Raw genomic sequence first — 26612 nt, 5'->3', positions numbered from 1 at the left:
AATCGATATCCCCTACCTCGCATTGATGATCTCTTTGATCAATTGCAAGGCGCTTCTTATTTTTCAAAGATTGATCTACGATCTGGATATCATCAGCTTCGTGGCATGAAGACGACATTCCCAAGGCAGCGTTCCGTACTCGTTATGGGCATTATGAGTTCACAGTCATGCCATTCGGTTTGACTAATGCTCCTGCTGTTTTCATGGACTTGATGAATAGGGTCTGCAAGCCTTATTTGGATAAGTTCATCATCGTTTTCATTGATGACATTTTAATATATTCTAAGACGCGAGCTGATCATGAGCAACATCTTCGTCTTACTTTGGAACTCCTAAAGAAAGAGCAACTTTTCGCCAAATTCTCCAAGTGTGAATTCTGGCTTAAAGAAGTTCAATTCTTAGGACACATTGTCAACGAACAAGGTATTCATGTAGATCCCTCCAAGATCAGTGCGATTAAGGATTGGGATACACCTACTACCCCTACTGAGGTTCGTTCTTTTCTTGGTCTAGCGGGTTATTATCGCCGCTTCATTGAGAACTTCTCAAAGATTGCAGTTCCTCTAACTGCTCTAACTCAGAAGAACAAGCCATTTGATTGGGGAGTCAAACAAGAGGAAGAGTTTCTGACTTTGAAACAAAAGCTTTGCGACGTGCCTGTCCTAACATTGCCTGAGGGCAATGATGATTTCGTCGTTTATTGCGACGCATCTAAATTAGGTCTTGGCTGCGTCCTAATGCAAAGAAACAAAGTCATAGCATACGCATCAAGGCAGTTGAAGATACATGAGAAGAACTACACCACTCATGATCTTGAGTTGGGTGCAGTTTTCTTCGCTCTTAAGATCTGGAGACACTATTTGTACGGTACAAAATGTGTGGTTTTCACGGACCACAAAAGTCTTCAGCATATCTTCAAACAGAAAGAGCTCAACATGAGGCAACGACGCTGGGTGGAGCTTCTAAACGACTATGACTGCGAAATTCGCTACCATCCTGGTACGGCGAATGTCGTAGCCGATGCATAGAGTCGTAAGGAACATACTAAGCTTCATTGTGTTCGTGTCCAATGTGTTATTCAAGCTCAATCCGATATCCAAGCACGTATTTCTCAGGCTCAACAAGCTTGCGTTTCACAAGGTTTGATGGATACGGAATTTCCTTATCACATAACACCTGCTCTTGAATTGAAGGACAATGGATCGTATTACTTCATGGACCGTTTGTGGGTCCCAAGCCAAGATAATCTTCGTACCTTGCTTATGGATGAAGCCCATAAGTCTCGTTATTCTATTCATCCTGGCTCAGATAAGATGTATAAGGATCTTCGTATTCAGTATTGGTGGCCTGGTATGAAGAAAGACATTGCCTTATATGTATCAAAATGCCTTACTTGTCTTAAGGTTAAGGCTGAACATCAGCGTCCTTCCGGTTTATTGGAGCAACCAGAGATCCCAGTTTGGAAATGGGAAAACATTACTATGGATCTCATTACTAAACTCCCACGTACAAAGAAAAAAGGTCACGATGCCATCTGGGTAGTTGTTGATCGTCTTACCAAATCAGCGCATTTCTTGCCAACCCGTGAGGATTTTTCGGCTGATAAACTTGCTCAAATCTACGTGGATGAAATTGTAGCTCGACATGGTGTTCCCTTGAACATCATTTTTGACAGGGATGCTCGTTTCACTTCTCATTTTTGGAGAACCATGCAATCTGCTATGGGGTCCCAACTTAATCTAAGCACAACTTATCATCCACAAACGGATGGCCAATCTGAAAGAACAATCCAGACACTGGAGGATATGCTTAGAGCTTGTGTGATCGATTTTGGTGGTAGTTGGGATTCACATCTTCCATTGATTGAATTCTCCTACAACAACAGTTATCCCTGCAGCATCAACACGGCTCCTTTCGAGGCTCTCTATGGTCGAAAATGTCGTTCACCAGTCTGCTGGAATGAGATCGGCGAGGCTCAACTTACTGGACCTGCCCTCATTTTAGAGACAACAGATAAGGTAAAGTAAGTTCGTGATAACCTTCAGACAGCTAGAAGCCGTCAAAAGAGTTACGCGGACCTAAAACGCAAGCCCTTGGATTTGCAAGTCGGTGATCGTGTATTACTTAAGGTCTCACCTTGGAAAGGTGTGATCAGATTTGGAAAGAAAGGAAAACGTGCACCTAGATACGTTGGACCATTCAAGATCGTCGAAAGAATCGGTAAGGTAGCCTACAGACTTGAGTTACCTCCTGAACTTGGAAATGTTCATTCAACCTTTCACGTGTCCAATCTCAAGAGGTGTTTAGCTGATGAAAACCTCCATATACCGCTTGACGAAATTCGTGTTGATAAAACACTGAAATTTGTTGAGAAACCGGTAGAAATCATGGAACGTGAAGTCAAGTGGCTTAAACGCAAGCGCATTCCTTTGGTCAAGGTTCGCTGGGAATCTAAACGTGGACCCGAGTTTACATGGGAACGTGAAGATCAAATGAAGGCGAAATATCCACATCTTTTTCCACGAGTTTCCTCTAAATAAATTTCGGGACGAAATTTCCACAAGTAGGGGAGACTGTAACATTTGTGCTCGAAATCATTATGAACAGTTCAATTATCAATAAAACAATGTTATTTGATCCCAATTTTTGTTTGGTTGTGTTTTACATTTTTCATGTTTTGATTTTTGTTCGATTTCAAACTCTACATCGCTTTCTAAAAAATTATACGCAAACTGGTGCGTAAACGTACTCAGTTTAATGCGACAAATACTCCGGAACATCAACATATACTCAACATACCTTAAATAACCTTTACATAACTTAGAAATAAGTTTTGAAGGCTTTGGTATGGCAAAAACAAGTTAATTCGCTTACAGGGACTAAACTTGACAAACCGCGAAAGTATGCCAATTTGAACTGTAACAAACATTCCGGAACATGTCCATAAGTTAAACATACCATAAATATCCTTTACATAGCTTAGAAATAGGATTTGAGGGGTTTGGTATGCTAAAATAAACTTTTGGATCATTCAGGGGCTAAAAGTGTCAAAAAGTGCACAAGTTTGCACTTTCGCGCATAACTTACGTTCTGAATACATCCGGACATCCAAAAATTTTTGTAAGCATCCTTATATTATGCCTTAGTGTTTGGCATGAGAAAAATCCATTCGTCGCGTCATTTGGATCGTCTTTCACGCTTATGCGCATTCCGTCGTAATTAAGCGAAAATCGTGATCGTACGGCCAAACGAACCAACATCCGACATATTTTTGGGCATGTGTCATGTCCACAATGTTTAGGCATCATTTTAGGGCCTTAAAGTTGGCTTTACAGGCCTTAGAAGTGTCGGAAATGGCTTAAATACGCAACAGGGACTAAAACTGTAAATTCTGAAAGTTTGTGCTGATCAGACAAGGCTAGGCGGCCCGCCTGAGTCTTGTGTGAATCCTGACGCGGGCCGCATCAGACAAACAGACCAGATTCAATGATTTCTGATCCACTTGCATTGGCCTTTCGATCACCCAAAGGGCAACGACACGTGTCGGATTCCTATGGTGGGGGCAAAATAAGGCACCACAACTTTGCAACAAGTGTACGGCTTGGATCATGGCACGATATTAAAGAAACGATCCTAACGGCTTTACTTTTCCTATAAATACCCCCCCCCTTTGGTTAAAACCCACACAAATCTGATCTAAAGCTCTAAGTTGAGGCCTTAGCTCTCATCCTGAGCTCCTGGATCGAGATTAGCTTTCGGGGACCCTTCGTAAGTGTTCTTTCGTTCTTTTAATCGCTTTCTAGTGCTAAAGTCAAACTTTGTTTAACTTTCTGCGTTGACCAGCTTATGGTCAACACGAAGTTCGTTGGACCTTCATAACGTGAGCGTGATCACGATGGTTATAGTCCATAGTGACTATACCTACTGATTACCACGTTATCTAGGCTCAGTGACGAGTCGTAGTTTCGGCCAAAATGCGCATTCTTGCGTATTTTGTAACCAAACTACTCGTAGGTATCAAAACCGTTTGTTTTGATACCAAACCTGTTTTCTAAACTTAGTTAAGCATGTTTTAACATGCTTAGCTCGTCACTTTTAGTTTAGTGCTTATATAGGGTCGTAAGGTAAGCGATCTAAACCATCGCTTATACTTTCGAACCCGACCCATTTGGTCGATCATTAGGATCCGACCAAACACACTAGGTGACCATAGCTATAACCTTCCGAGGTTATACCTTATGGCCACGATGTTAGGCGTTCCAAACGCGTTCTACGCGAACGACGCGTTAAGGTAGCATAAGCTACCGAAACGGGTCGTAATGGGTCGTAAGCACTTAGGTTAGGTTTCATTTTAGTATGTAGGCTTTGTTAAACCATATTACACGAGTCTCCATACTCGTTTGGTTTACGAACCCGCATACTATCCGATCCTTCCAATTTTGGTCCCATATATTAATATAGCTACCTATTAGGTGTCGTTTGATATCCGTGATCTCTAGCTTTATTTGGGTGTTATACAAGAACTTCAAAGCAATCTCAGGTGAGCACATTGAACCCCTCTTTTACTGTTTTCCAAACTGTTTTGGGGTGAAACACATGTGCCTACTTGTTACTTTCATGCTTCCCTGTTTTCACATCATATACTTGCTATGTTCTTTAGTACACTGATTAGTACATGATTTACATTACATTGTTTCGCTATGTATGTTTACTTAGCATACTTAGTACATTGATTTACGTTACATTATTCTGCTACATATGTTTACTTAACATATTAAGCACATTGTTTTACATTACCTTTTCTGCTATGTATGTTGACTGAGCATGCTAGCACATTGATTTACAAGACTTTTATGCTATGTATGCCCATTGTGTGTGTACTTAGTACATCATTTTACACTACATGCTATGTATGCCCATTGTGTGCGTACTTATTACAATTATTCATCACATGCCTACATTTTGGTATGACATTTGGTTTGTTTAAATTATACAATGTACATTCATTAACACCGATTGGAATTGACAACTCCCGTTCCTGAAATCCTGGGTTTGTTTGGATTGGAAGGAATGATCGAATTCGATATACATAACTTAGATAAACCTTTAATTTGTTTAAGGGTTTATCGCCACAGTCTCAAGGCTTGGATGTATGCATTTTCACAATACCGCATAAATGTTTGTATCAGTATAGCATGCATTGTTCCACAAAACATAACGTTGATTTAAACCATGTTTTACTTCAATACCTTGTTTTGTGCATTTTACATATGGTTTAGTTGATACATCTCACTTACCATACAAGATATATTTTGGGTACACATTACATGATCTACATTAAACATAAACATTTTGACATTGATATACATACTTGGTGGTTTACATTGAACATAGACATTTCGATATGGTTTACACAATAACACTTGACAATTGGTTTATACATGAACAATTTACATGATGGTTGGTTTGGGTAAATGGTTTGAGTAACGTGGCGTATGTAATATGGTACAAACATGGTGGATACGCCGCTGGTACTTCCTATATATAAATGCTTGTATAATATTACATATCTTAGCGTTATCTAAATCATTTCAGTTTAGACATATTACGTTTTACACAAATAACATATTCTTCACAAGACATTATTTTTACAAACAACTTATCTTATACAAACTCATTTTACTAGGTTATTCATTTAACCTTACACTTCATTTATACATGTCATCTGATCTTATCGTTTTTCATACGATTTGCCTCATGGATGAAGTCTATTGGTGAGACAGTGAAGAATGTGGAGGAAGAATCTGTTGCATCTGATGAAAGCTCACAGAGTTCAGATGAATGTTTACAAAATGATGCTAGTTCAGAAAAAGAATTTTTTTTTGATAAAACTCCATCTGATACTGGTTCATCGGATGAAAGTTCTGAAAAATCTGTAGAGTTTGATCAATCACCTCCAGATGACAGCAGTGATGATGAGGAAGAGAAACATATTAACATTGCTAAATCTCATATGTCTCCTGAAAGTTTTCATTTCTATTTTGCAGATCGCCTGGAAAAGCTAAAGGAGAAAAGAGCTGCAAAAGAACAACAGGAAATAAAGACTGAAAATGTTGGTGAAGAGAGTGTTGAGAGTGAGCAAGTGAAAGAAGAAGAAAAGGTGACTGAAGCTGATAAAGTTATCGAAGTTGAAAAGATTATTGAAGTCATCAAGCCATGTTCAAAGTATCTTGAACCATGCAAAGAATGTGCAGCCAAAGACGAAATGATGGCTGAGTATGAAAAGAAGAAGGTGCAGTTATTGTTCAATCTCAATTATGTAAAAGAATCTTATGATGTCTTAAACAAAACTATAATTGGTCTTCAAAAGACAAACTCTTAAAGAGAACAAGCATTAACGATGATGAATGCGGTTATGATGACAAAGCAGAAAGCTATCAACTTTTACATCGAAGAGAGTGCAAAATGGAAGCAAGAGTTGGAAGCTGAAAAGATTGAAAATGAGAGAATCAGAAGATTATTGTAGAGTTATTCTAGTTCTGATTATCTAACTGATAGAATTTAGCCAACTTTTGCATGTATGGAAGCTTTTCAAGACGAGAAGTCAAAGAAGAAGGATAGTGGTAAGAAACCGACTGTTAGTTATAACAAGTGTCCGCCTCCGATCTGGGAAGGGTATTCTCCTAGAAAACCAAACGAGGAGCAACTTGAAAAAGCAGTCAATATTAAGCTAAAAACCGACACAACTGATGAATTACCAGAAAACATTGATGTCACGTTTACCTCGTCTGACACTGATCATGAGTCTGAAATTTAAAGAGGTTAAACAGAAAGTTGGTAAAATTGAAATCTCAGATCAATTCTACACCGAGAAAACTGAGTTTGATGTCGAGAAAACATTCAATGGGAGTGTTAAGAAAATTTTTGGAAAAATGCTTAATGGGAAAGCAAAGGGGGTTAAAGATTTTTATGCAACTAAAAAGGCAACTTATAACCCTACTGCGCAAGAATTGAAAACCATCAAGTCTGAAAAGACTTGGATGGAAGTTTGTTTTCCTTAAAAATCTTAGGACTACGCCGGAGATCCCAAGTTTGTAATCGTGGATCAGGAATCGGCATTATTCTAGTTTTTGAATAGATTGTTTGAAAGTTTTTGAAAGTTGTTAAAATTTTACAGGCTGAAGGACTACGCCGGAGCTTCCAGGTTGGTAAGTGCGAAGCAGGAATCGGCATCTTCAAGTTGGTAAAATGGTTAATGTAGATGTTTATACCTACATGTGACTAATTGTTTTGGATATACTTACAAGTGGTACAAAGGTTGCTTTATTGCAAATGGTAAATCAGGGACATTAAGTTGTACTTGATTTACTACACATGATAAAACGATGAAAAAGATGATGAACCATATCCCCGATTTTAACATGTGATTAACCTACAAGTGCCTACAAGTGGTAAAAACAAACTCATTTTCCGGAAAAATCATTTTGATTAAAACAAACTTAAGTGTTTTGAAATCTAAATGAGAAAATGGTTTGTTGAAAGGGGGAGTTCTGATTGTTTATGCCGAGTGGATGCCGAATTAATGCGATTCGATGTCAGTTGTCAAGGTTCTGTATAGTTTTGTTTTACATTTTATGTTTAAAGTGGTTTGTTTTCAATTTTTTTAATTGTTTTTGCATTTTAGGGGGAGTAGAAAATTTCATAAAATCCAAAAACATTAGAAAATTTGAAAAATACAAAAACATGATAAATTCAAAAATGAGTTTTGTTGTGAAAAAGAGGAAATGATAGTACATCAGTGGACTGTCACAACATGCTAAAGAAATGTAAAGTTAAAATGTAATAAACAATCTCTCTGTGGATATGTCAGTAGGTTTTTGCACATTTAGTAAACTGTGACGAGATATAAACTTAAAAATTCAAACTTGTTTATTCTGTGGGTAACAACTTCTTGGATATGTAGGTAACCCCTGAAATCTTGTTTGAAAGGTCCCTTATTCTGAGATACTAGGTCTTTATGCTCAGTGATATCTGGGGTATTATCCTGGGACTTCTGCTGTATGGAAATACTGACCTAGTCCCCGGATAATGCTTTCTGCAAAAGCTTGAAACATAGCTACGCCCTCAGCATGTTGATGAAACAATAAAATTGATAGTCACTACTGTTGAAAACAAAAGATCCTCTAAAGGGGACACACCAAAAGTCGAAGACGTCATCTCTTTGCGTATACGGAAGTATCGACCTGAGCTCTCACGGCCCTCGCATTATTACCTCATTACAGATATCATATGTGGTATACTCACCTGTAAGAGTGAATATTGGGATCTGGATACGGGAGTATATTCAAGTAGTGGGACACACGGATAAGTTCAAGCGTTTAAAACATTAACATCGTATCTCGGATCAGTTGAACTTTGTGTGAAAACTTAAATGGACAAATATACTGACAATCTACGTGAATTGTTTAGAACTTAAAATGAAAAACAGCTCAATGGTGTTGGTGACATGTCTCAAAAACTGATATGATCCTCTTACACGAACTCACAAAAATATTTTCTGTAAATATTTCTTTACTGCATTTACTTTCTTTCAGAAAATCCAAAAGATTTTGTGTTTTAGCATAAATTTTGAAAAATCAAAAAGATTTTCGACAACTGATATTGGAAAGCTGATTTTCAAAATTCCAAATGCTAAATATGATGACTATGTGGTGAGGGGGAGCTTGTGTTTGAAACCAAATCGATTTAAATTCTATTTTTACAAGTGGTTCATCATGTGTGTGTTATCTGAGGGAGAGTCTATATTGGTGCATGCCTCGATATTTGAAATATTTGAAACTTATCATGAGGTAGAGGTTATGCAGGTTAAAGTTGAGCCGGGTTTAAAGATCCTGAGCTAAAAGAGAGCCAGATGACGATCTTGGTACAATCTCCTGAAGAGCCAGGACATTCGATCCTGAGAAGCATGTTTTAGGAGAGCCAGGTTTCGATTCTGAGGACAAAGCGTGAAAGCCAGACAACGATCCTGAAGTTGATAATGCTGATGAACTTAAGGAATACCAGCATATCGCTAGGGGAAGTCTGTTTATAATGTTAGAAAGAGTAAAGCCCAGAGACTGATCAAGATTGAAGACTAGAAGACTTGACACTTGCGACTCGTCAACATCTGAGGGGGAGTCTGTTAGTGCATGCATCTATCGACTTCGTCTTGTATCGAGTCTTAGATTTCATTGTATAGACCAGGGCACGTTTTACGAGAAAATAGGAAGTGTTTTAGTGTGTTTAATGCTGATTTCGCTCCTAGAGTCATATGTGGTGATTTCGCCCGAAATCACAAATTGTGATTTCGCTCCTGTTGTTATGTGTAATCTCGGGCGAAATCAGAGACCTATATATAGGGTCATTATGAGCAAAATCAGTATCGAAGCCTTGTATTCCATACCGAAGTGCTGCGAGTGTGAAGACTGAGTGTAATTGCTGTCAAATCAATTCAATCAGTAGCTAAATTGAAGAATCAGCTGTTTCTAACTTTGTTTCTTGTTTTCCGCACGTGAAACCAAGTAAAACTCCTCTGAACGACTCATTCGGGTCAGCATAACGATCCTACAAAGACCTTCAATGAGAGTTTGTATGATTACTAGTAAATGTCACACACACGAAACAACCGAAATTTCTCGATAATTTTACAATATCTTTGTCACAAACAATTGGTAAATAGAACCTCGTTTTAATAAGAGTAAATTGCAAGTTTTGTCTTTTATGTTTATGTTTGTACCAAATTGCATGTGGTGTTCTTTGCCTTTAAAATTGATGGGTTTTGTTCTTTATGTTACAAAATCTTTCACGTTACATCCTTTAGCCCTAACCTAGTTAAATTTTCTGTTAAATTTGGTTACCAAGGACAATTTGGTCGTTTTACCCATTTATTCAGTTATATATGTTACATCCTTATCAACCACCACCGTCCACCATTAGAATCCATCCAACCACCATTGTCGTCCACCCAACCACGACGGTCCACCATCACCCTCCACCACATCTACATTCAAAACCCACAGCCGTCCACCCTCAATTGTGACCACCCACCCTCACCCATAACCACCACCATCCATCCAACCACCACTTTCCATCTTCACTATCCACCCAACCACCACCAACCACCATCCACCATCACCTTTCACTACATCCACCATTCAAAACCCACCCACCAAATCCACATTCAAAACCGACACCGACCATCCTCACTTGTACCCACGCACCCCCAATCTAACTACCACCATCCACCACATCCACCCGCCTTTTTTCTCTGTCAACCACACCGCAGCACCCCCAACCCCACCGCACCAACCCCGAATCTTCATCAGACCCTAGAAACTGTTTAAACCCTAGAGAGGAATAGAGAGAACAAGAGATACATGACAGAGATATATACAACAAATCCTAGTGTCGTCATATTGAGAGAGACATCGGAGGTTGGTTGTGACCGGAAATGATCAAAGTGGGGGTGATGGTAGCTGTGAGGGCAATGGTGGAAGGGGTGGTGACTGGTGGGGGTGGTGGTGAGCCTGGTGGCTGTGAGGGCGGTGGGGATGGTGGTGGCTATGAGGGCAGTAGTGGCTAAAATCTAAATAGAGAGAAAGAGAGGAGTGCAAGAGGGGTTGAGAGAGAGAGAGAGAGAGAAAGATGTGAGATAGATAGAGTGTGTGTTTATATAATATAATATTGGTTTTCTAAATTGCCCTTGGGTAACTAGATCTAACAATTTTTTTAACTAGGTTAGGGCTAAAGGACGTAACGTGCAAGATTTTGTAACATAAAGTACAAACCCGTTAAATTTAAAGGCAAAGGATACCGTCTGCAATTTGATACAAACATAAAAGACAAAACTTATAATTTACCCTTTTAATAAACTAGGGGAATGACAGAAACTAACTTGTCAAATTAATGAGAATGATAATGATACGATCTAACCGGACCCGTTAAAGTGAAGAGGGGTCCATGCACATTTGTTTTGTAACCGGACCCGTTAATTTACCCAATTTTTTTTTATTTTTATAAAAAAATCGCAGGTTTTTATGAATGGAATAAAATTTTCAAAAAAACAAATTAATTTTTTTTGTTGTATTGCACATATGCACTATTACGGATATAGTGCACATGTGTAGTACACATATAATGCATATGTGCAGTACAACAATTTTTTTTTTAAATTTTTTTATATATAAAACTAGCGATTTTTTTATATATTAAAATTTTTTTATAAAAAATTTTATATATAAAATTATTTTTTTTTGAAATTTTTTTCCATGCATAAAAACCTGCGATTGTTTTATAAATATTAAAAAAAAAATTTATTATGTTTCTTAGGCTTTTTTAGTTAGTTTTTTGGTTTTCTCATAATCCATCCCCTATACATATATATATATATAGAGGAAGGTTCAAATGAAAACCACTAGTTATTGTGAAAACTCGAAAACTAATTGAAAAAAGCCAAAAAAACATACAGGTTTTTTTTTTTTTTGCAAACCAAATTTCGCAGGTTTTTTTATATAAAAAAATTTCAAAAAAAAAAAAATTTTGTGTAGTGCACATGTGTATGTGTACTACACATGTGTACTACACATGTGTAGTTCTACACATGTGCACTACACAAATTTTTTTTTTTTTTTGAAAAAATGTTTTTTTATATATAAAAACCAGCGATTTTTATAAAAAAATTGAAAAAAATTTTTTTTTTGTGTTTTTTAGGCTCTTTTTAGTTAGTTTTCGAGTTTTCACAATAAAAGTGGTTTTCATTTGAACCATTCCCTATATATATATATATATATATATATATATATGGAGAGGATCATGAGAAAACTACATCTAAATGAGAAAACTAGAAAACTAACTAAAAAAGCATAAAAAAGCTAAAAAACATACCAATTTTTTTTTACAAATTTGAATAAAAAAATAGCTAGTTTTTATGTCTGGTAAAAAATTTTCAAAAAAATAAAAAATAAAAAATTTTTGTTGTAGTGCACAAGCGCATTATATATGTACTACACATGTGTACGGTATCCGTAAGAGTGCACATGTGTAATACAACGAAAAATGTTTTTTACTAATTTTTTAAAATTTTTTTCCATGTGTAAAAACTAGCGATTTTTTATAAAAAAATGTAAAAAACAAAAAATTTTGGTATTTTTTTAGGCTTTTGGAGTTAGTTTTTTGGTTTTCTCATTTAAACTAGTTTTCTCATTATCCATCCCCTTATATGTGTGTGTATATATATATATATATATATATATATATATATATATATATATATATATATATATATATAGGGGACCGCTAAAATGAAAACCACCTCTAGTTATAAGAACCATGAGAACTTTTTGATCCGGGGCGAGTTGGACCAATTTTTTTTTTCATAAATATAGGATCGTTTTCACAACCGAAACGAGTCGTTCAGAGGTGTTCTTATCAATACGAGAGGCGAAAACTAACGTATCGACTTCGAGACAGCTTGATTTACACTCTAATTGTCTTTTTTATTGATATAACAGCTTTTACAACGAGTAGACACTTCAGCAGCACTTCGGCTCTGGAAATCGAAAGTTACAAATGACAAGACAAGACATATTTATAGGCAGGGTATTCCGCACGAAATCATTCAAGCTAAATGGCCAAGCTCATTTCGTACGAAATGACAAAGTCATTTCGTGCGAAATAGCTTATCCAATTCGTGCGAAATGAACCTTTTAACATGTTTTCTCGTTTTTCGTGCCCTGATCTATCTAATCTATTACAAGACTCGATACAAGACGAAGTCGACAGACATATGCACCAACAGACTCCCCCTTGGATGTTGATGAAGTCTTCAGTGTCGAGTCTTCAACGTCTTCAGTCTTTATTAGTCTTTTGCTCTTTCTGAAGTATCTAATAGTTGTAAAGCATCCTCGAGTTTCTTTCTTCTTTCATCTCCAGGATTTCAACCTGGCTTTCTGTTGGTGCACTTGTGTCTGTACTTTGTCTGTATTCGGTCTGTATGTAAACGATGTCCTAAGTTGACCAAGTCAACTATCCTCCTAGTTTGACTTGGCCAATAAGTTGTAATTTGTTTGTCTGTATCGAAGGATAGCCTCGAAGGATACTGTTGATCCTTCGAGGTGATCGAAAGATAGGCTTCGAACCATAGACCTCGAAAGGTGATCTTTCGAGGTCCCTGCTGATCCTTCGAAAGCACTATATTCGAAAGATGATCCTTCGGACCATCTATCGGATCCTTCGACCAGACATCATGGGCTGGGTGTATATATACCCATGCAGTGTAGTGTGAAAGATAGACACTCCCACAGAGACAGAAAGATAGAGCTGAGAGCATTCTGTCCGAAACACACACACATAGTGAGAGTTTGCAAGTTAGATTTGTAAACATTGTGCTTGTAACCGGAACCTTCATACGTATTAATACAGTGGTGTTAATCGGTGAACTCTTGTGTGTTTGTTTCTTTACTTGCTTCATCTCGGTTTGCCTACTAGCTTGGATTCCGCACTTGCTAGTGGGTTAGTATAACAAGGTTTAGGTTCGTAATCCTCCGCGAAAAGGGACCTACAAGTGGTATCAGAGCTTGGCTCTTTACCTTGTTTAAAACCGGGTTGTTCGAGTTCTTGGTGTGTTTGGACACTAGGTTTAGCACCCGTTTTGGTGGTTTTTGTTGCTTTTCTTAACTGAAAAACGGCTTCTAAACCTTCGGGAGTGTTCAAGGTTGGGTTGGGTAACTTGAAAACTTATTTTTTAAGTGAGTTTGATTTTTCCGGTCATATTCCGATTATCATTCCGGTGAACTGGTTGAGGATAAGGTTGCCTATTTTTAGTAAACTTTTTGAAAGTAAAAAAGTTTGGTGAAAAGTTGTTGGCAGACCATATCCTTTCTGCCGAAAGTTGGTACACCAACCTGTCACTTTTCTCACCAACCCATCAGTACTTTTGTCAGTGTGTCAGCCGTCGAAAGATAACTTTCGAGCTCGAAGGATCATCCTTCGATCAAGGAGATTCGAAAGATAACCATCCTTCGAACATCTTTCGAAGTCAGTGTGTTATCCTTCGAGTCAAGGAATCCTTCCGATAGATACATCCTTCGAGTTACTGTTCATTACGAAAGATAAGGATCCTTCGAGTTGGGTGAATCTTTCAAGGTTATCTTTCGAGGTTATTGTTCGAGCCATCAACAGTGATCCTTCGAACACTGTTGATTCTTCGAAAAATTGTCATCTTTCGAGGCCTGTGTTCGAAACATAAGGAGAATCTTTCGAAATCATCTTTCGAAAGATAAGGATCCTTCGTATAGTCAATCTTTCGAAGTCAATCCTTCGAAGTCTTTGTTCGAAACTCAACAAGGATCTTTCGAACCTTGTTGATCATTCGAACAAGTATTGATCTTTCGAACAGGTTGCATCTTTCAATCCTTATCTGTTTTACACTTAACAGTTTGTGGTGTGTAGGTTTGGTATTTATATTTGATCAAAATGAGCTGTACAAGTCCATGGGATTGGAGTCTGGACTCACGAACCAATCAAGAGTTAGTCACTGCTGCAGATTGGGCAAAGAGTATGATTCCACAACCATCAATCAGTCCAAGTCAATGGGCTTTGGTATCCAATCAAAGTCAAAGTCTTCAGAACCTTCTGATTAGTGAAAGTGAAACTGGCAGCAACAATCGTCCACCTAAGTTGAACCATATGAACGATTTTCCATCATGGAAAAACCGTTTTCACACATACGTTCAAGGGCAAAGCACTGATCTTTGGACGTGTTTCATCAATGCGTTCAATACTAATCTTGAAACTGCTGCGTCAACTTCAGAGGGTTATGCCAATATGCTTGAAAATGACAAGAAGGCTTATGAGTTGGAGAAAAAGGCCTTTGCCACACTTACTCAAGCACTGAACAAAGACATCTACCATCAGTTCTCATATTGCAAGTCCACGAAAGCATTGTGGGATGCCTTAGTTGCTAGAGGAGAAGGCAACGCAGCTGCTCGAAAATCTCGGCATGATTTGTTGAAGAAAGAGTTTGAATCCTTTCAGTTTTTGGAAAACGAGACTCTGAATGATATGATCACACGTTTCTATCATTTGATTAGTGAGATGTGTGCTTATGGAGTTGTCTCTACTCAACAAGACATGGTGAGTAGATTTGCTGACGCCTTACCTCCAAAGTGGAGTTCTTTCATTGAACTGTTGAAGCATACTGGAACTCTAGATCAAGTCAACATCTATGAGTTCATTCAAAAGCTGGAACATAAAAACGATGAAGAAATTAGGAAAGCAAGGCGTGCTCCAGCTCCTCAGAATACAGAAATGTATCTTCCAGGATTCGATGCTTTGGCAAGATCCGCTGCAGCTCAGCAACAGCAACCTAAGCTGCAGACTGCATTTGTGTCGAATACAAGTTCAAGTTCCTTTCCGTTTCCTCAGTCAACAGCTGCTCCACCACAACCTCAATTCGATCCGAGGTCTTACATTCCTGTTCCAACACAGCCACAACCACAACCTCAACAACAACAACAGCAAGCTCACTATACAAGCAATCCTCAACCTCAACCCCAAAGTCATCACACAATCCGAGTCGACAACTCAAATCTTTCACACCTTAGTATTGAAGTTGCTAAGGAACATATGGAGATTATCAACACCATGGTCAGTGCATACTGTGGTTTGGTAGCAGGTCAGCTTGGAAACATTAACATGACCAATGAAGATTATGATCAGATCGACAAGGAAGAAATGGAGTTGATGGATATTAAATGGGCTTTTGCTAGTGCGGTTAGAAGGGCAAAAGATTTCATGGCACGAACTGGAAGAACTTCGTTGGAAGGAAAGAAAAACACGAAGTATGGGTTTGATATTAATGCCGTCACGTGCTTTAACTGTGGCGAGAAAGGGCACTTTAAACGTGAGTGCACTCGACCAACAAAACACGGCAATCACAACCCTTTCAGAAACCAGACGAATGTGAATGCCCAACAAGAAAACCGTGAACGGAGGATGGTGGCAGTGAACAACAATCAGGGACAGCCTGGAACTGCAAATCACAATCGGGCTTTGGCTGTTCAAGCTGATGAAGGATGTGACTGGTCAGTTCAGTTTGGTGAAGGTGATCAAGGAAGTGGAACTGCCCTGTATGCTAAGGTCATCGAGCATGTTCATAAAGAAGAATCTTCTGGAAGCGATGACAGTTCTGGTTATTCTGGAAGTTCGGATGAAGAAGGCTCTGTTTCTGGGGATAATCACTCAGAGCCTGATGAGAAGGAGGAAGAAGGTGAAGATATTCAGGATCTTCTGAATGAAGCTGATGAGCTTAAATGTCAGAAGTCAATTCTGATTAGGAAGGCTGCTGCTACATCAACGGAAATGGAAAAGCTATTTTCTGAAGATGGAGCTTTTTCTTTTCAAACTGCCTTTATGGCAAATGGTTCAGCCTCTACTAGTCAGGTAACTTCTGAACCTCCTGCTCCTAGTATTTGTAAATCATGTGCAGAGATGAAGCTTGAATCAGAAAAGCTTCATAGTCATAACCAGAATTTGGTTATTGAACTGTCGAAATGCAAAGAGGCAAACATGGCTTTAACTCGGAATGAAAAAGAATTTAAATCTGTAATAGAAACTTTAAAGAAAAATGTGTCCGAGGTTAACAAAGTAGTTTACCACAAGCAAGTGAGTATAAATGAATATATTAACATTGTGGAAGAAACTAAAAAGCAATTAGCCATTGCCCAATGCGAACATGATGCGATCAAACAGAAATTGGATAGTTATTCTAACTCCCAATTTGTGCTTGATCACATCATCGATGTTCAACAACTAAAGGGAAATCAGAAAGGCATAGGGTATAACAAATGTCCGCCCCCCTTGATGAACAACTATACCAAGATGCCTGATGAGGAAGAAATGCCTCGGTATGAACCCAGTGTGCCTCTTGATGTTGAGGAGTTTACTACTGGCCTTGGGTTCAAACCGGACAATTCTTCAAACACAGCCTCTAAGGAACAAGAAACTTCACCATCCATGAAGCAAAGTCCTCCAATTATCGAGGACTATGAGACATCGGATGATGAATCAGAAGTGGCTGTAAGTGATCAGGATAAATCACTTAGCAAGATGAAAGGAGTAGATATTCCACGAGAGAATCACATCCTTTGTGATCCTGATACTCCTGAGATTCCATCTGTTACGAAGCAAGTGATTGATCCTGTCAAGGTTGATAAGACAGGTGTGTCTACTGTTAAAAGCAGTAATGTGTTGTACACTTTGGTTGGAGATAATAAAATCTACTCAGATCATGTTTTTCCAATTAAAAATGTAAATAAATCTTTGATTGACAAAGTCTTTGAAGACAATACAAACAAATTTTTGGGAAAAACACTTACGGGAATTGTGGTAACACAATGTGATCCAATTCCTAAGGCTGAGATTAGGAAACAGTTTGGTAATCAAAAATCTCCAACCACTCAACAACCGACTGCTTCTAAGGGTAAACAACAACAACGAGCTCCAAAGCCAAAAGCTAAGGTTGAATCAAAAGGAGCTCGTTACATGAAGAAAGGAAAAGATGTTAAATTTGTAGCATCAAGAGGTACAGATAAAATTGAGACTTTTGAAAACAAATCAAACACTGATTTTGTACAACAAGTCAAAATTTTAAAACGTAACAGTGATAACAATTACACCCAACACACAAACGGGTGTGATGAAAGAGCAAGTACCTCAGGTTCTACAAGTTCAACATCTGGTAGTCGATCAAGTTCTCCTAAGTCTGTTGAAAGGAGAACTTGTTTCAAATGTGGAGAAATTGGGCACATTATCAGAAACTGCCCAAATGCTCCAAAGAAGAAATTGGTTGAAAAAGCTCCACCTGAAACAGTTCACCCTCAACGTCGTTCAGTTTCACCTAAACAAGATAAAAGAACTGTAAAAGAACAAGAAACTAAACAACGACGTAAGAACATGAAAACTGTTGAAAAAGCTTTAAAATCTGAAGTTAAAGCAGTGCAAAAGGAACCAAGTGTGTCACAACCTGTAAAACCAGAATCTTCAAAAACTGGTAGGCACAGACAAACTTGGTTACCTAAGTCGGGTGACAATTCAGGGGGAGCAGTTGTTCTTAAAAATCATCAAGAGATCGAGCTCACGTTTCGTGATGCCAAGGGACGACCCAAGACCACTAAGGCTTGGGTCCCCATTCTCAACTGATGTGTTTAATTGACATGTGCAGGATGTTCTAGGAGGAACTATTAATAGTCATTGGATTGTTGATAGTGGAGCATCCAGGCACATGACTGGCGACTTACGACTCCTATACGACGTGAGAAATATTAGAGGAGGGTATGTTGCTTTTGCGGGTGATAAAGGTGGGTACATCACTGGGGAAGGAAGTATCTCCAATGGTATTGTGTGCTTTGATAAGATCAATTATGTGAAGCAAATTGATCACAATCTTCTGAGTGTGTCACAAATCTGCGATAAAAAGTTCTCAGTGATTTTTGATGACGCTGGCTGCTATGTGCTGAAACCTGGATTCAAAATTCCACAAGAATGGATTCTCTTATCGGCTCCGAGAGTTAATGATCTTTATATTCTCGATATGAGCCAGGCAATTACTACATCTGCACAAGTTACTTGCTTTGTCTCAAAAGCCACAGAAAAGGAGTCTATATCTTGGCACAGAAGAATGGGACACATTCACTTGAGAAAGATGAACCATTTGGTGAAAAATAATCTTGTGAATGGTGTGCCTGTTAGAAGTTTTCATCTACAAGATATCTATGTCTCGTGCCAAAAGGGGAAGCAAACAAAGAAGTCTCACCCTTTGAAGAAAATCAACACTGTCAGCATGCCTCTCGAACGTCTTCATATGGACCTTTTTGGACCTATGAAGCACAAGACAACGTTTGGTGATGCTTATTGTTTAGTAGTTACTGATGACTACTCTAGATTTTCTTGGGTATCTTTTATGGCACACAAGAGTGAAACTCCTGGCATCCTCAAGGATCTTCTTACAATGTTGGAGAATCTCTATACGTTGAAAGTGAAAAGGATTCGAAGCGACAATGGAACTGAATTCAAGAATCAAGTTATGGATGAGTTTTGTACTTCTAAAGGCATTCTTCATGAGTACAGTTCTCGTTATACTCCACAACAAAATGGTGTCGCTGAGAGGAAGAATCGAACTATTATTGAAACTGCAAGAACAATGTTAGTAGAGTCGGAACTTCCTATTCAATTCTGGGGAGAGGCTGTATCGGCTGCTTGCTACACGTTGAACAGAGTTCTTACAGTAAAGAGACATGGCAAGACTTGCTTCGAACTCCTTCAGAAAAGGAAACCGGATCTTTCTTACCTTGAACCGTTTGGTGCTCCATGTACTATGATTGAGCCGGATGGAAAGTTTGGTGCAAGAGCTATCGAGGGTTTCTTCCTTGGATATGCTACTCCGAATTTTCGTGTTTGGAATCTAGCTACCAAAAAGATTGAGCTATGGAGCGAAGTTAGGGTTCAAAGGTACACGAGTCCTGTTAGGGCTCCGGGTGATCCGTGGATGTTCGATTACGATGGGCTATTTGACTCCTTCAATCTGCCAACCTTTGACGAAGAATCAGCAGCGGCTCGAATGTTGTTGGAAAGTGACAACGCTGCTGTCTCGCCATTGGTTAGACCTATTGTTGTTGACCCTCAAGCTTCTTCGTCAGTCAACAATATGGTTCAAAATGAGGTCTTTGAAGATGCTGCTGATTATAATGACTCTTCTGAAGATGATGAATATCATGATGCAGCTGAAGGATCTTCAGCCCCAGCTGCTCCTGTTCAAGGTGCCTCTGGTGATACACCTCATACGCAGAATATAGATACTGCTGAAGGGAATGCATCCACCTCTACCCACATTCCTGGTGTGGAGTTGGTTGTTGATCTTAATCTTACCAATTTGGGTATCAATGCTCGTGTGCCAGATAATCCTGAAATGCGGATTCACGATACCCATCCCCAGCAGAATATTATAGGAGATGTCTGTGACACCCCAGGAAAACCAGTGAATGATGTAACTTACCTAGCTTCCTCAGTGAGTGCGTACCAAATTTCGGGACGAAATTTCTTTCAAGTTGGGGATAATGTGACAACTCGAATTTCCAAGATTCGATTTCATATGTATTACACGATCATGTATTGACTAGTTGTTTATTTGCACGTTTGGTTGCCATGAAATTTTATACGTTTTGATTGTTTGACTGTACATAGTTGTTTGTTTGTTACATTGTGAAACTTATAAATGTGTAAACTAGTTAGTGTGAAACACATTACATCACACAAACAACCTTCGAAGGATGTCCAACCTTCGAAGGATGTCCACGAAACATGGCTCAAGGATCGAAGGATCACGAAACATATCCTTCGATCCGAAAGATCAACTTTCGGCTTGAAGGGTCTCGAAACATATCCTTCGGGCCAAGAAGAGATCCTTCGACATCTTTCGGCCCAGTCTTCTAATGGGCTCGGCCCACTCCTGTAATATGTTTATATACGGTGAATGGCATGCAAAGTCGGAGTTTTTCTAAAAACCCTAGAACACCCTTACTTGTGACGGTAACCACAAATTTACGGAGACTACTTGCTGATCAATTCTTTTGCTTTCTATCCCGGTTAGTGTCTAAAGTATATGATTTCATGATTTATCAATCACATGTCAATATGTTGTTTGTATGTTAACCGGTTATGTATAATGATTGTATATGGATGTTAATCGGATTTGTATGCTAATCGGATCTGTTGTGAACTATGTTTAATGATACTGTTTGGTGAATCGGATGTGATTGTGGATCGGATGTGACTTTATGCAATCCGAAATTGTTATCGTTCATGAAATCGGAACACACATGATTGAGTATTATTATTGTTCATACGGTTAAATTAGGGTTCATAAGGTTTTAATATGAAACTGACTGTTTGATCGATTTTAGGTAACCGATTACTTGAAAGTTGTGTTAATTGATAATCGGATAAACTTGGAAAACTTGAATAAAATGTAACTGTTATTTATCGAAGGATAACCCATATGCCGAAAGATACTTGTTATCCGAAACATGGTTGCTGTGAACCGAAAGATGCCTATCCTTCGAACCATAGTAACTTTGACCGAAAGATAGTTTGGACCGAACCATAACTTTGACCGAAAGATAGTTTGGACCGAAAGATAGCTTTGACCGAAAGATGACATTGGTCCGAAACATAACATTCGGTCCGAAGTATAATTGTGATAACTGTTGCCGAAAGATAATAGTTGGATTCGAAAGATACTAGGGATTTATGAACCTACTTTGAAAGATGGAATTATATGCTTGATTTATTTGGCATGCCATGCTTGATGAACGTTAACATTTGTATACGTGCAATAATACGTGTTGTGCCGATATGCAAACTGACTGCTATGTGAACATTAAATTGCATGCGTATCATTGCGAACATGAACTGATTTGTTATACGTGCATACAATAGGACGTGATTAAATTCTTGTGAGTGCATACCCTAGCATACCGAGCAAACCAAGGTGAGTTCACACTCTTACCAAGGCATGGGATTCCCGGGGTGTTGGGAATGGGATTGAAAGGTTGATTAGATACACTATTGACACTATGACTAGACTACCACATTACTATCCTCGGATGTGAAGGATACATATGCTGATCACTATCCTCGGATGTGAAGGATACTTATACTGATCCCTATCCTCGGTTGTGAAGGATACCTATAGTTACGAGTAGTCTAGTGGTTATACAACGTGGAACACCACCACCAATAACGTGGAACACCACCACCAATAACGTGGAACACCACCACCAATAACGTGGAACACCACCACCAATAACGTGGAACACCACCACCAATAGAACATACAAACGGCCCAGTAGAGCCACCTGTTACAAACGAACTTACTATTACGCATTTACTTTCTGTGAACTCGCTCAACTAGTTTGTTGATCATTCTGTTACATGCCTTGCAGATCGTTAGGTACTTGGAGCTTGCACTGGAGAAGTGGGTCGTTGTGGACAAGGATCGTGGCTTTTCGGTTGAGCTATTATGACACTTAAAACTGTTAAATACTACTGGTTTATTTACTATGCTTCCGCTACATTTTGAAACGATGATTTGTTTGATCACCTTTTGTATTGAGTGGATGGTTTTCAGTTATTTTACTTAATATTAAATGCTTGTTCAATATGATTGGTGGCTTGATCCTGGTCAGTCACGCTCCCAAGCGGTGATACTCCGCAGGTGGATTTTGGGGGTGTGACAGATTGGTATCAGAGCCATTGGTTATAGAGAACTTGGTTTTAATATGGGAAAACGTTTTTATTAAAACCAGACTATAACCAGAACAGTGCTCTCAACGATCCACAACGACGCTTCGCTCCACGTGCAAGACTCAACTTCTTAGGTAATAAGGTTTATGTTTATTGCCTACATGCTAGAATTTGCATAGAACTTTGCTCGTAGTATGCTTACATTACCTTGCTCACAACTTGTTATTGCATGAGAATACTTATGTGCTTACACTCTTCTGTCATCGCACTATTCGCGAACCTTTCTCACTTATGTTGCCTTTGATGTGAAGATCAATGGCCGCACGAAATACCATGACTCAAGCCCAGCTAGAGGCTCTCGTTGCTGCGGCAGTTGCAGCCGCCCAAGCAGGTAGTATACCCTGCAGTATAGACACTAGGATCTTTAGATCCTACATTAATTCTCGTACTTAACTTTGCCCTATTCGTACAATAGGTCAACCCGCTCAGCAACAACCTGGGTGCACCTTCAAGAATTTCATGGAATGTCGTCCTAGCTCGTTCAGTGGCACGGAGGGAGCAGTTGGACTCCTCCACTGGTTTGAAAAGCTCGAGTCGGTTTTCGAAATGTGTGAATGCCCTGAGGCTCGCAGGGTGAAGTTCGCCACTGGCACACTTGAAGGGATTGCGCTCACTTGGTGGAACGCACAAGTGCAGATCTTAGGGTTGGCAGCTGCTAACGCCACACCCTGGAATGATTTTAAAGAACTGATCAAGAGGGAATACTGCACTAGAGAAGACATTCACAAGTTGGAGGACGAGTTGTATAACTTGAAAATGGTTGGTTCGGAAATCGAAGCCTACACCAAGAGATCAAATGAGTTGGCTGTGTTATGTCCAACTATGGTGGACCCTCCATACAAGCGTATTGAGTTGTATCTCAAAGGTTTGGCACCAGAAATACAGAGCCACGTTACCTCGGCTAACCTCAACAACATCCAGGAGATCCAGCGTCTCGCTCATCGCATCACCGATCAGGCAGTGGATCAGAACAAACTGCCAAAGCGTATCAGTGCTACTGCTACCACCACTGCTTCTACTACACTTGCTACTCCCAGTGAAAGTAAGAGAAAATGGGATGGGGATTCTAGCAAGGGATCAGCTTCAGTGCAGTCGCAAGCTCAACAGCGAAAGACAGACAGTTACCAGAGTCCAAGTCAGCACTCCTCAGGCAGCCATAGACAGGGAGGGTATCGAGGAAACCTTCCAAAGTGTAACACCTGCAACAAGCATCACAGTGGCCAGTGTAATAAGGTCCGTTGTCAAAGATGTCTCAAGATGGGTCACGAGGCTAAAGATTGTAGAAGCGCTCGTCCTGCAAACCAGAATCAGCAGCAACCCCAGGCACAGCAGAATCAGCAGCAGGGTAACAAAGGGTGCTATCACTGCGGTGCAGAGGGTCACTTCAAAAGGCATTGCCCTCAGTTGAACAGGAACCAGAACAACAACAATCATAACAACAATCAGGGTAATGGTAACAACAACAACGGGGGAAACAACAACAACAACAACGGCAATGAAGCTCGTGGTCGTGCTTTTGTGTTGGGTCGAGGAGATGCAGTGAATGATCCCAATGTGGTTATGGGTAAGTTTCTTCTCGACGATATTTATGTTACTGTCTTATTTGATTCGGGTGCTGATACAAGCTATATGTCGTTGAAAATGAGTAAATTATTAAAACGTACACCAACACCTCTAGACACCAAACACGTTGTAGAACTAGCCAATGGTAAAAGTGTAGAGGCCGCTCAGGTAGTCAAGGGTTGTAGTATTGTTCTAGCGGGTCAGACTTTCTCGATTGATCTCATACCCATAGTTTTGGGTAGTTTCGACGTCGTCATTGGTATGGATTGGTTATCCCAACATTATGCGGAGATCTTATGCAAAGAAAAAGTTATTCGTATTCCTCGCCCCAGTCGGGAACCTCTCGAAGTACAAGGTGACAAGAGTGGTGCTGTGGTTGGCATCATCTCTTACTTAAAGGCGCAGAAATGTTTACGAAAGGGACATACTGCCATTCTGGCACTTGTCACTGACGCATCAGCAAAGGAAAGGAAGCTGGAGGATATACCAGTTGTGCGTGATTTTCCTCAAGTGTTTCCTGAAGATTTACCTGGTTTACCTCCTCATCGTCAAGTCGAGTTTCAGATTGAGTTAGCTCCTGGAGCAGCACCAATAGCCCGCGCACCGTATCGTTTAGCTCCAACCGAACTGGAGGAACTGTCGAAGCAGCTACAAGAGCTCTTGGAAAAGGGCTTTATTCGTCCAAGCTCTTCGCCTTGGGGAGCTCCAGTGTTATTTGTGAAGAAGAAAGACGGTACGTTCAGGATGTGCATCGACTACCGCGAACTCAACAAGGTGACGGTGAAGAACCGTTATCCTCTTCCGCGCATAGACGACCTATTCGACCAGTTGCAAGGGTCGTGTTACTATTCTAAGATTGATTTGAGGTCAGGGTATCATCAGCTGAGAGTCCGGGATGAGGACGTCTCCAAAACCGCTTTCAGAACTCGTTACGGACATTACGAGTTCCTAGTCATGCCTTTCGGGCTTACGAACGCGCCTGCAGTCTTCATGGATCTTATGAACAGGGTGTGCAAACCTTATCTTGATAAGTTTGTTATTGTTTTCATCGACGACATTTTGATTTACTCCAAGAGTCAGGAGGAGCACGAGCAGCACTTACGTCTTATCTTGGAACTTCTTCGAAAGGAGCAACTGTATGCAAAGTTTTCAAAATGCGACTTCTGGCTTCGTGAAGTCCACTTCTTAGGCCATGTGGTAAACAAGGATGGGATTCATGTCGATCCATCCAAGGTTGATTCGATCAGAAACTGGCCAGCACCACGTACACCGACAGAAATACGCCAATTCTTGGGTTTGGCGGGTTACTACAGGCGATTTATTAAAGACTTCTCAAAGATCGCGCAACCACTTACTATGCTAACACAGAAAGGTGTCGTTTACAGATGGGGTAATACGCAAGAGACCGCTTTTCAGTACTTAAAGGATAGGCTTTGCAGCGCACCTATTCTCTCACTGCCCGAGGGCACGGATGACTTCGTGGTTTATTGTGACGCATCGATACAGGGGCTTGGTTGCGTATTGATGCAGCGGGATAAAGTTATTGCATACGCCTCTCGGCAACTCAAGGTTCATGAACGGAATTATACGACGCACGATTTAGAGCTGGGAGCTGTTGTTTTCGCGCTTAAGATATGGCGACACTACCTGTACGGTACCAGGTGCACGATTTACACCGATCACAGGAGTCTCGAGCATATTCTTAAGCAAAAGGATTTGAATATGCGTCAACGGAGATGGGTTGAACTTCTAAACGACTATGAATGCGCCATCAAGTATCATCCAGGCAAGGCCAATGTTGTGGCTGATGCCCTCAGTCGGAAAGACACTCTACCTAAGCGCGTGCGAGCGCTACAGCTTACTATTCAGTCCAGTCTTCCTGCACAGATACGAACTGCTCAGTTAGAAGCACTGAAACCCGAAAACGTCAAAGCTGAAGCCTTACGCGGCTCAAGACAACGCATGGAACAAAAGGAAGACGGCGCTTACTATGTAACGGGGCGTATTTGGGTCCCACTTTATGGTGGTTTACGCGAACTTGTAATGGATGAAGCTCACAAGTCTCGCTATTCGGTACATCCTGGGTCGGATAAAATGTACCACGACATCAGTACTACTTATTGGTGGCCTAGTATGAAGGCTCACATCGCTACGTACGTTGGAAAATGCTTAACCTGTGCGAGAGTCAAGGTTGAATATCAGAAACCAGCAGGTCTACTTCAGCAGCCCAAGATACCGCAGTGGAAATGGGAAGAAATTTCCATGGATTTCGTTACGGGCTTACCTAGATCCCAGCGTGGGAATGACACTATTTGGGTGATCGTTGATCGACTCACAAAGTCTGCTCACTTCTTGGCTATCAAAGAAACGGATAAGTTTTCTACCTTAGCAGACATTTACTTGAAAGAAGTTGTTTCGAGGCACGGAGTGCCAACCTCTATCATTTCGGATCGCGATGCACGATTCACGTCAGAGCTTTGGCAAGCGATGCACAAATCCTTCGGCTCACGGTTAGACATGAGCACAGCATATCATCCTCAGACGGATGGGCAGTCTGAGCGAACTATCCAAACTCTAGAAGACATGCTTCGAGCGTGTGTCATCGATTTCGGCAACGGCTGGGAAAAACACCTCCCTTTAGTGGAGTTTTC

This window comes from Helianthus annuus, chromosome 14 (assembly GCF_002127325.2).
Source record: "Helianthus annuus cultivar XRQ/B chromosome 14, HanXRQr2.0-SUNRISE, whole genome shotgun sequence".
Lineage (NCBI taxonomy): Eukaryota > Viridiplantae > Streptophyta > Magnoliopsida > Asterales > Asteraceae > Helianthus > Helianthus annuus.
Note: the sequence above shows the minus strand (reverse complement) of the source record.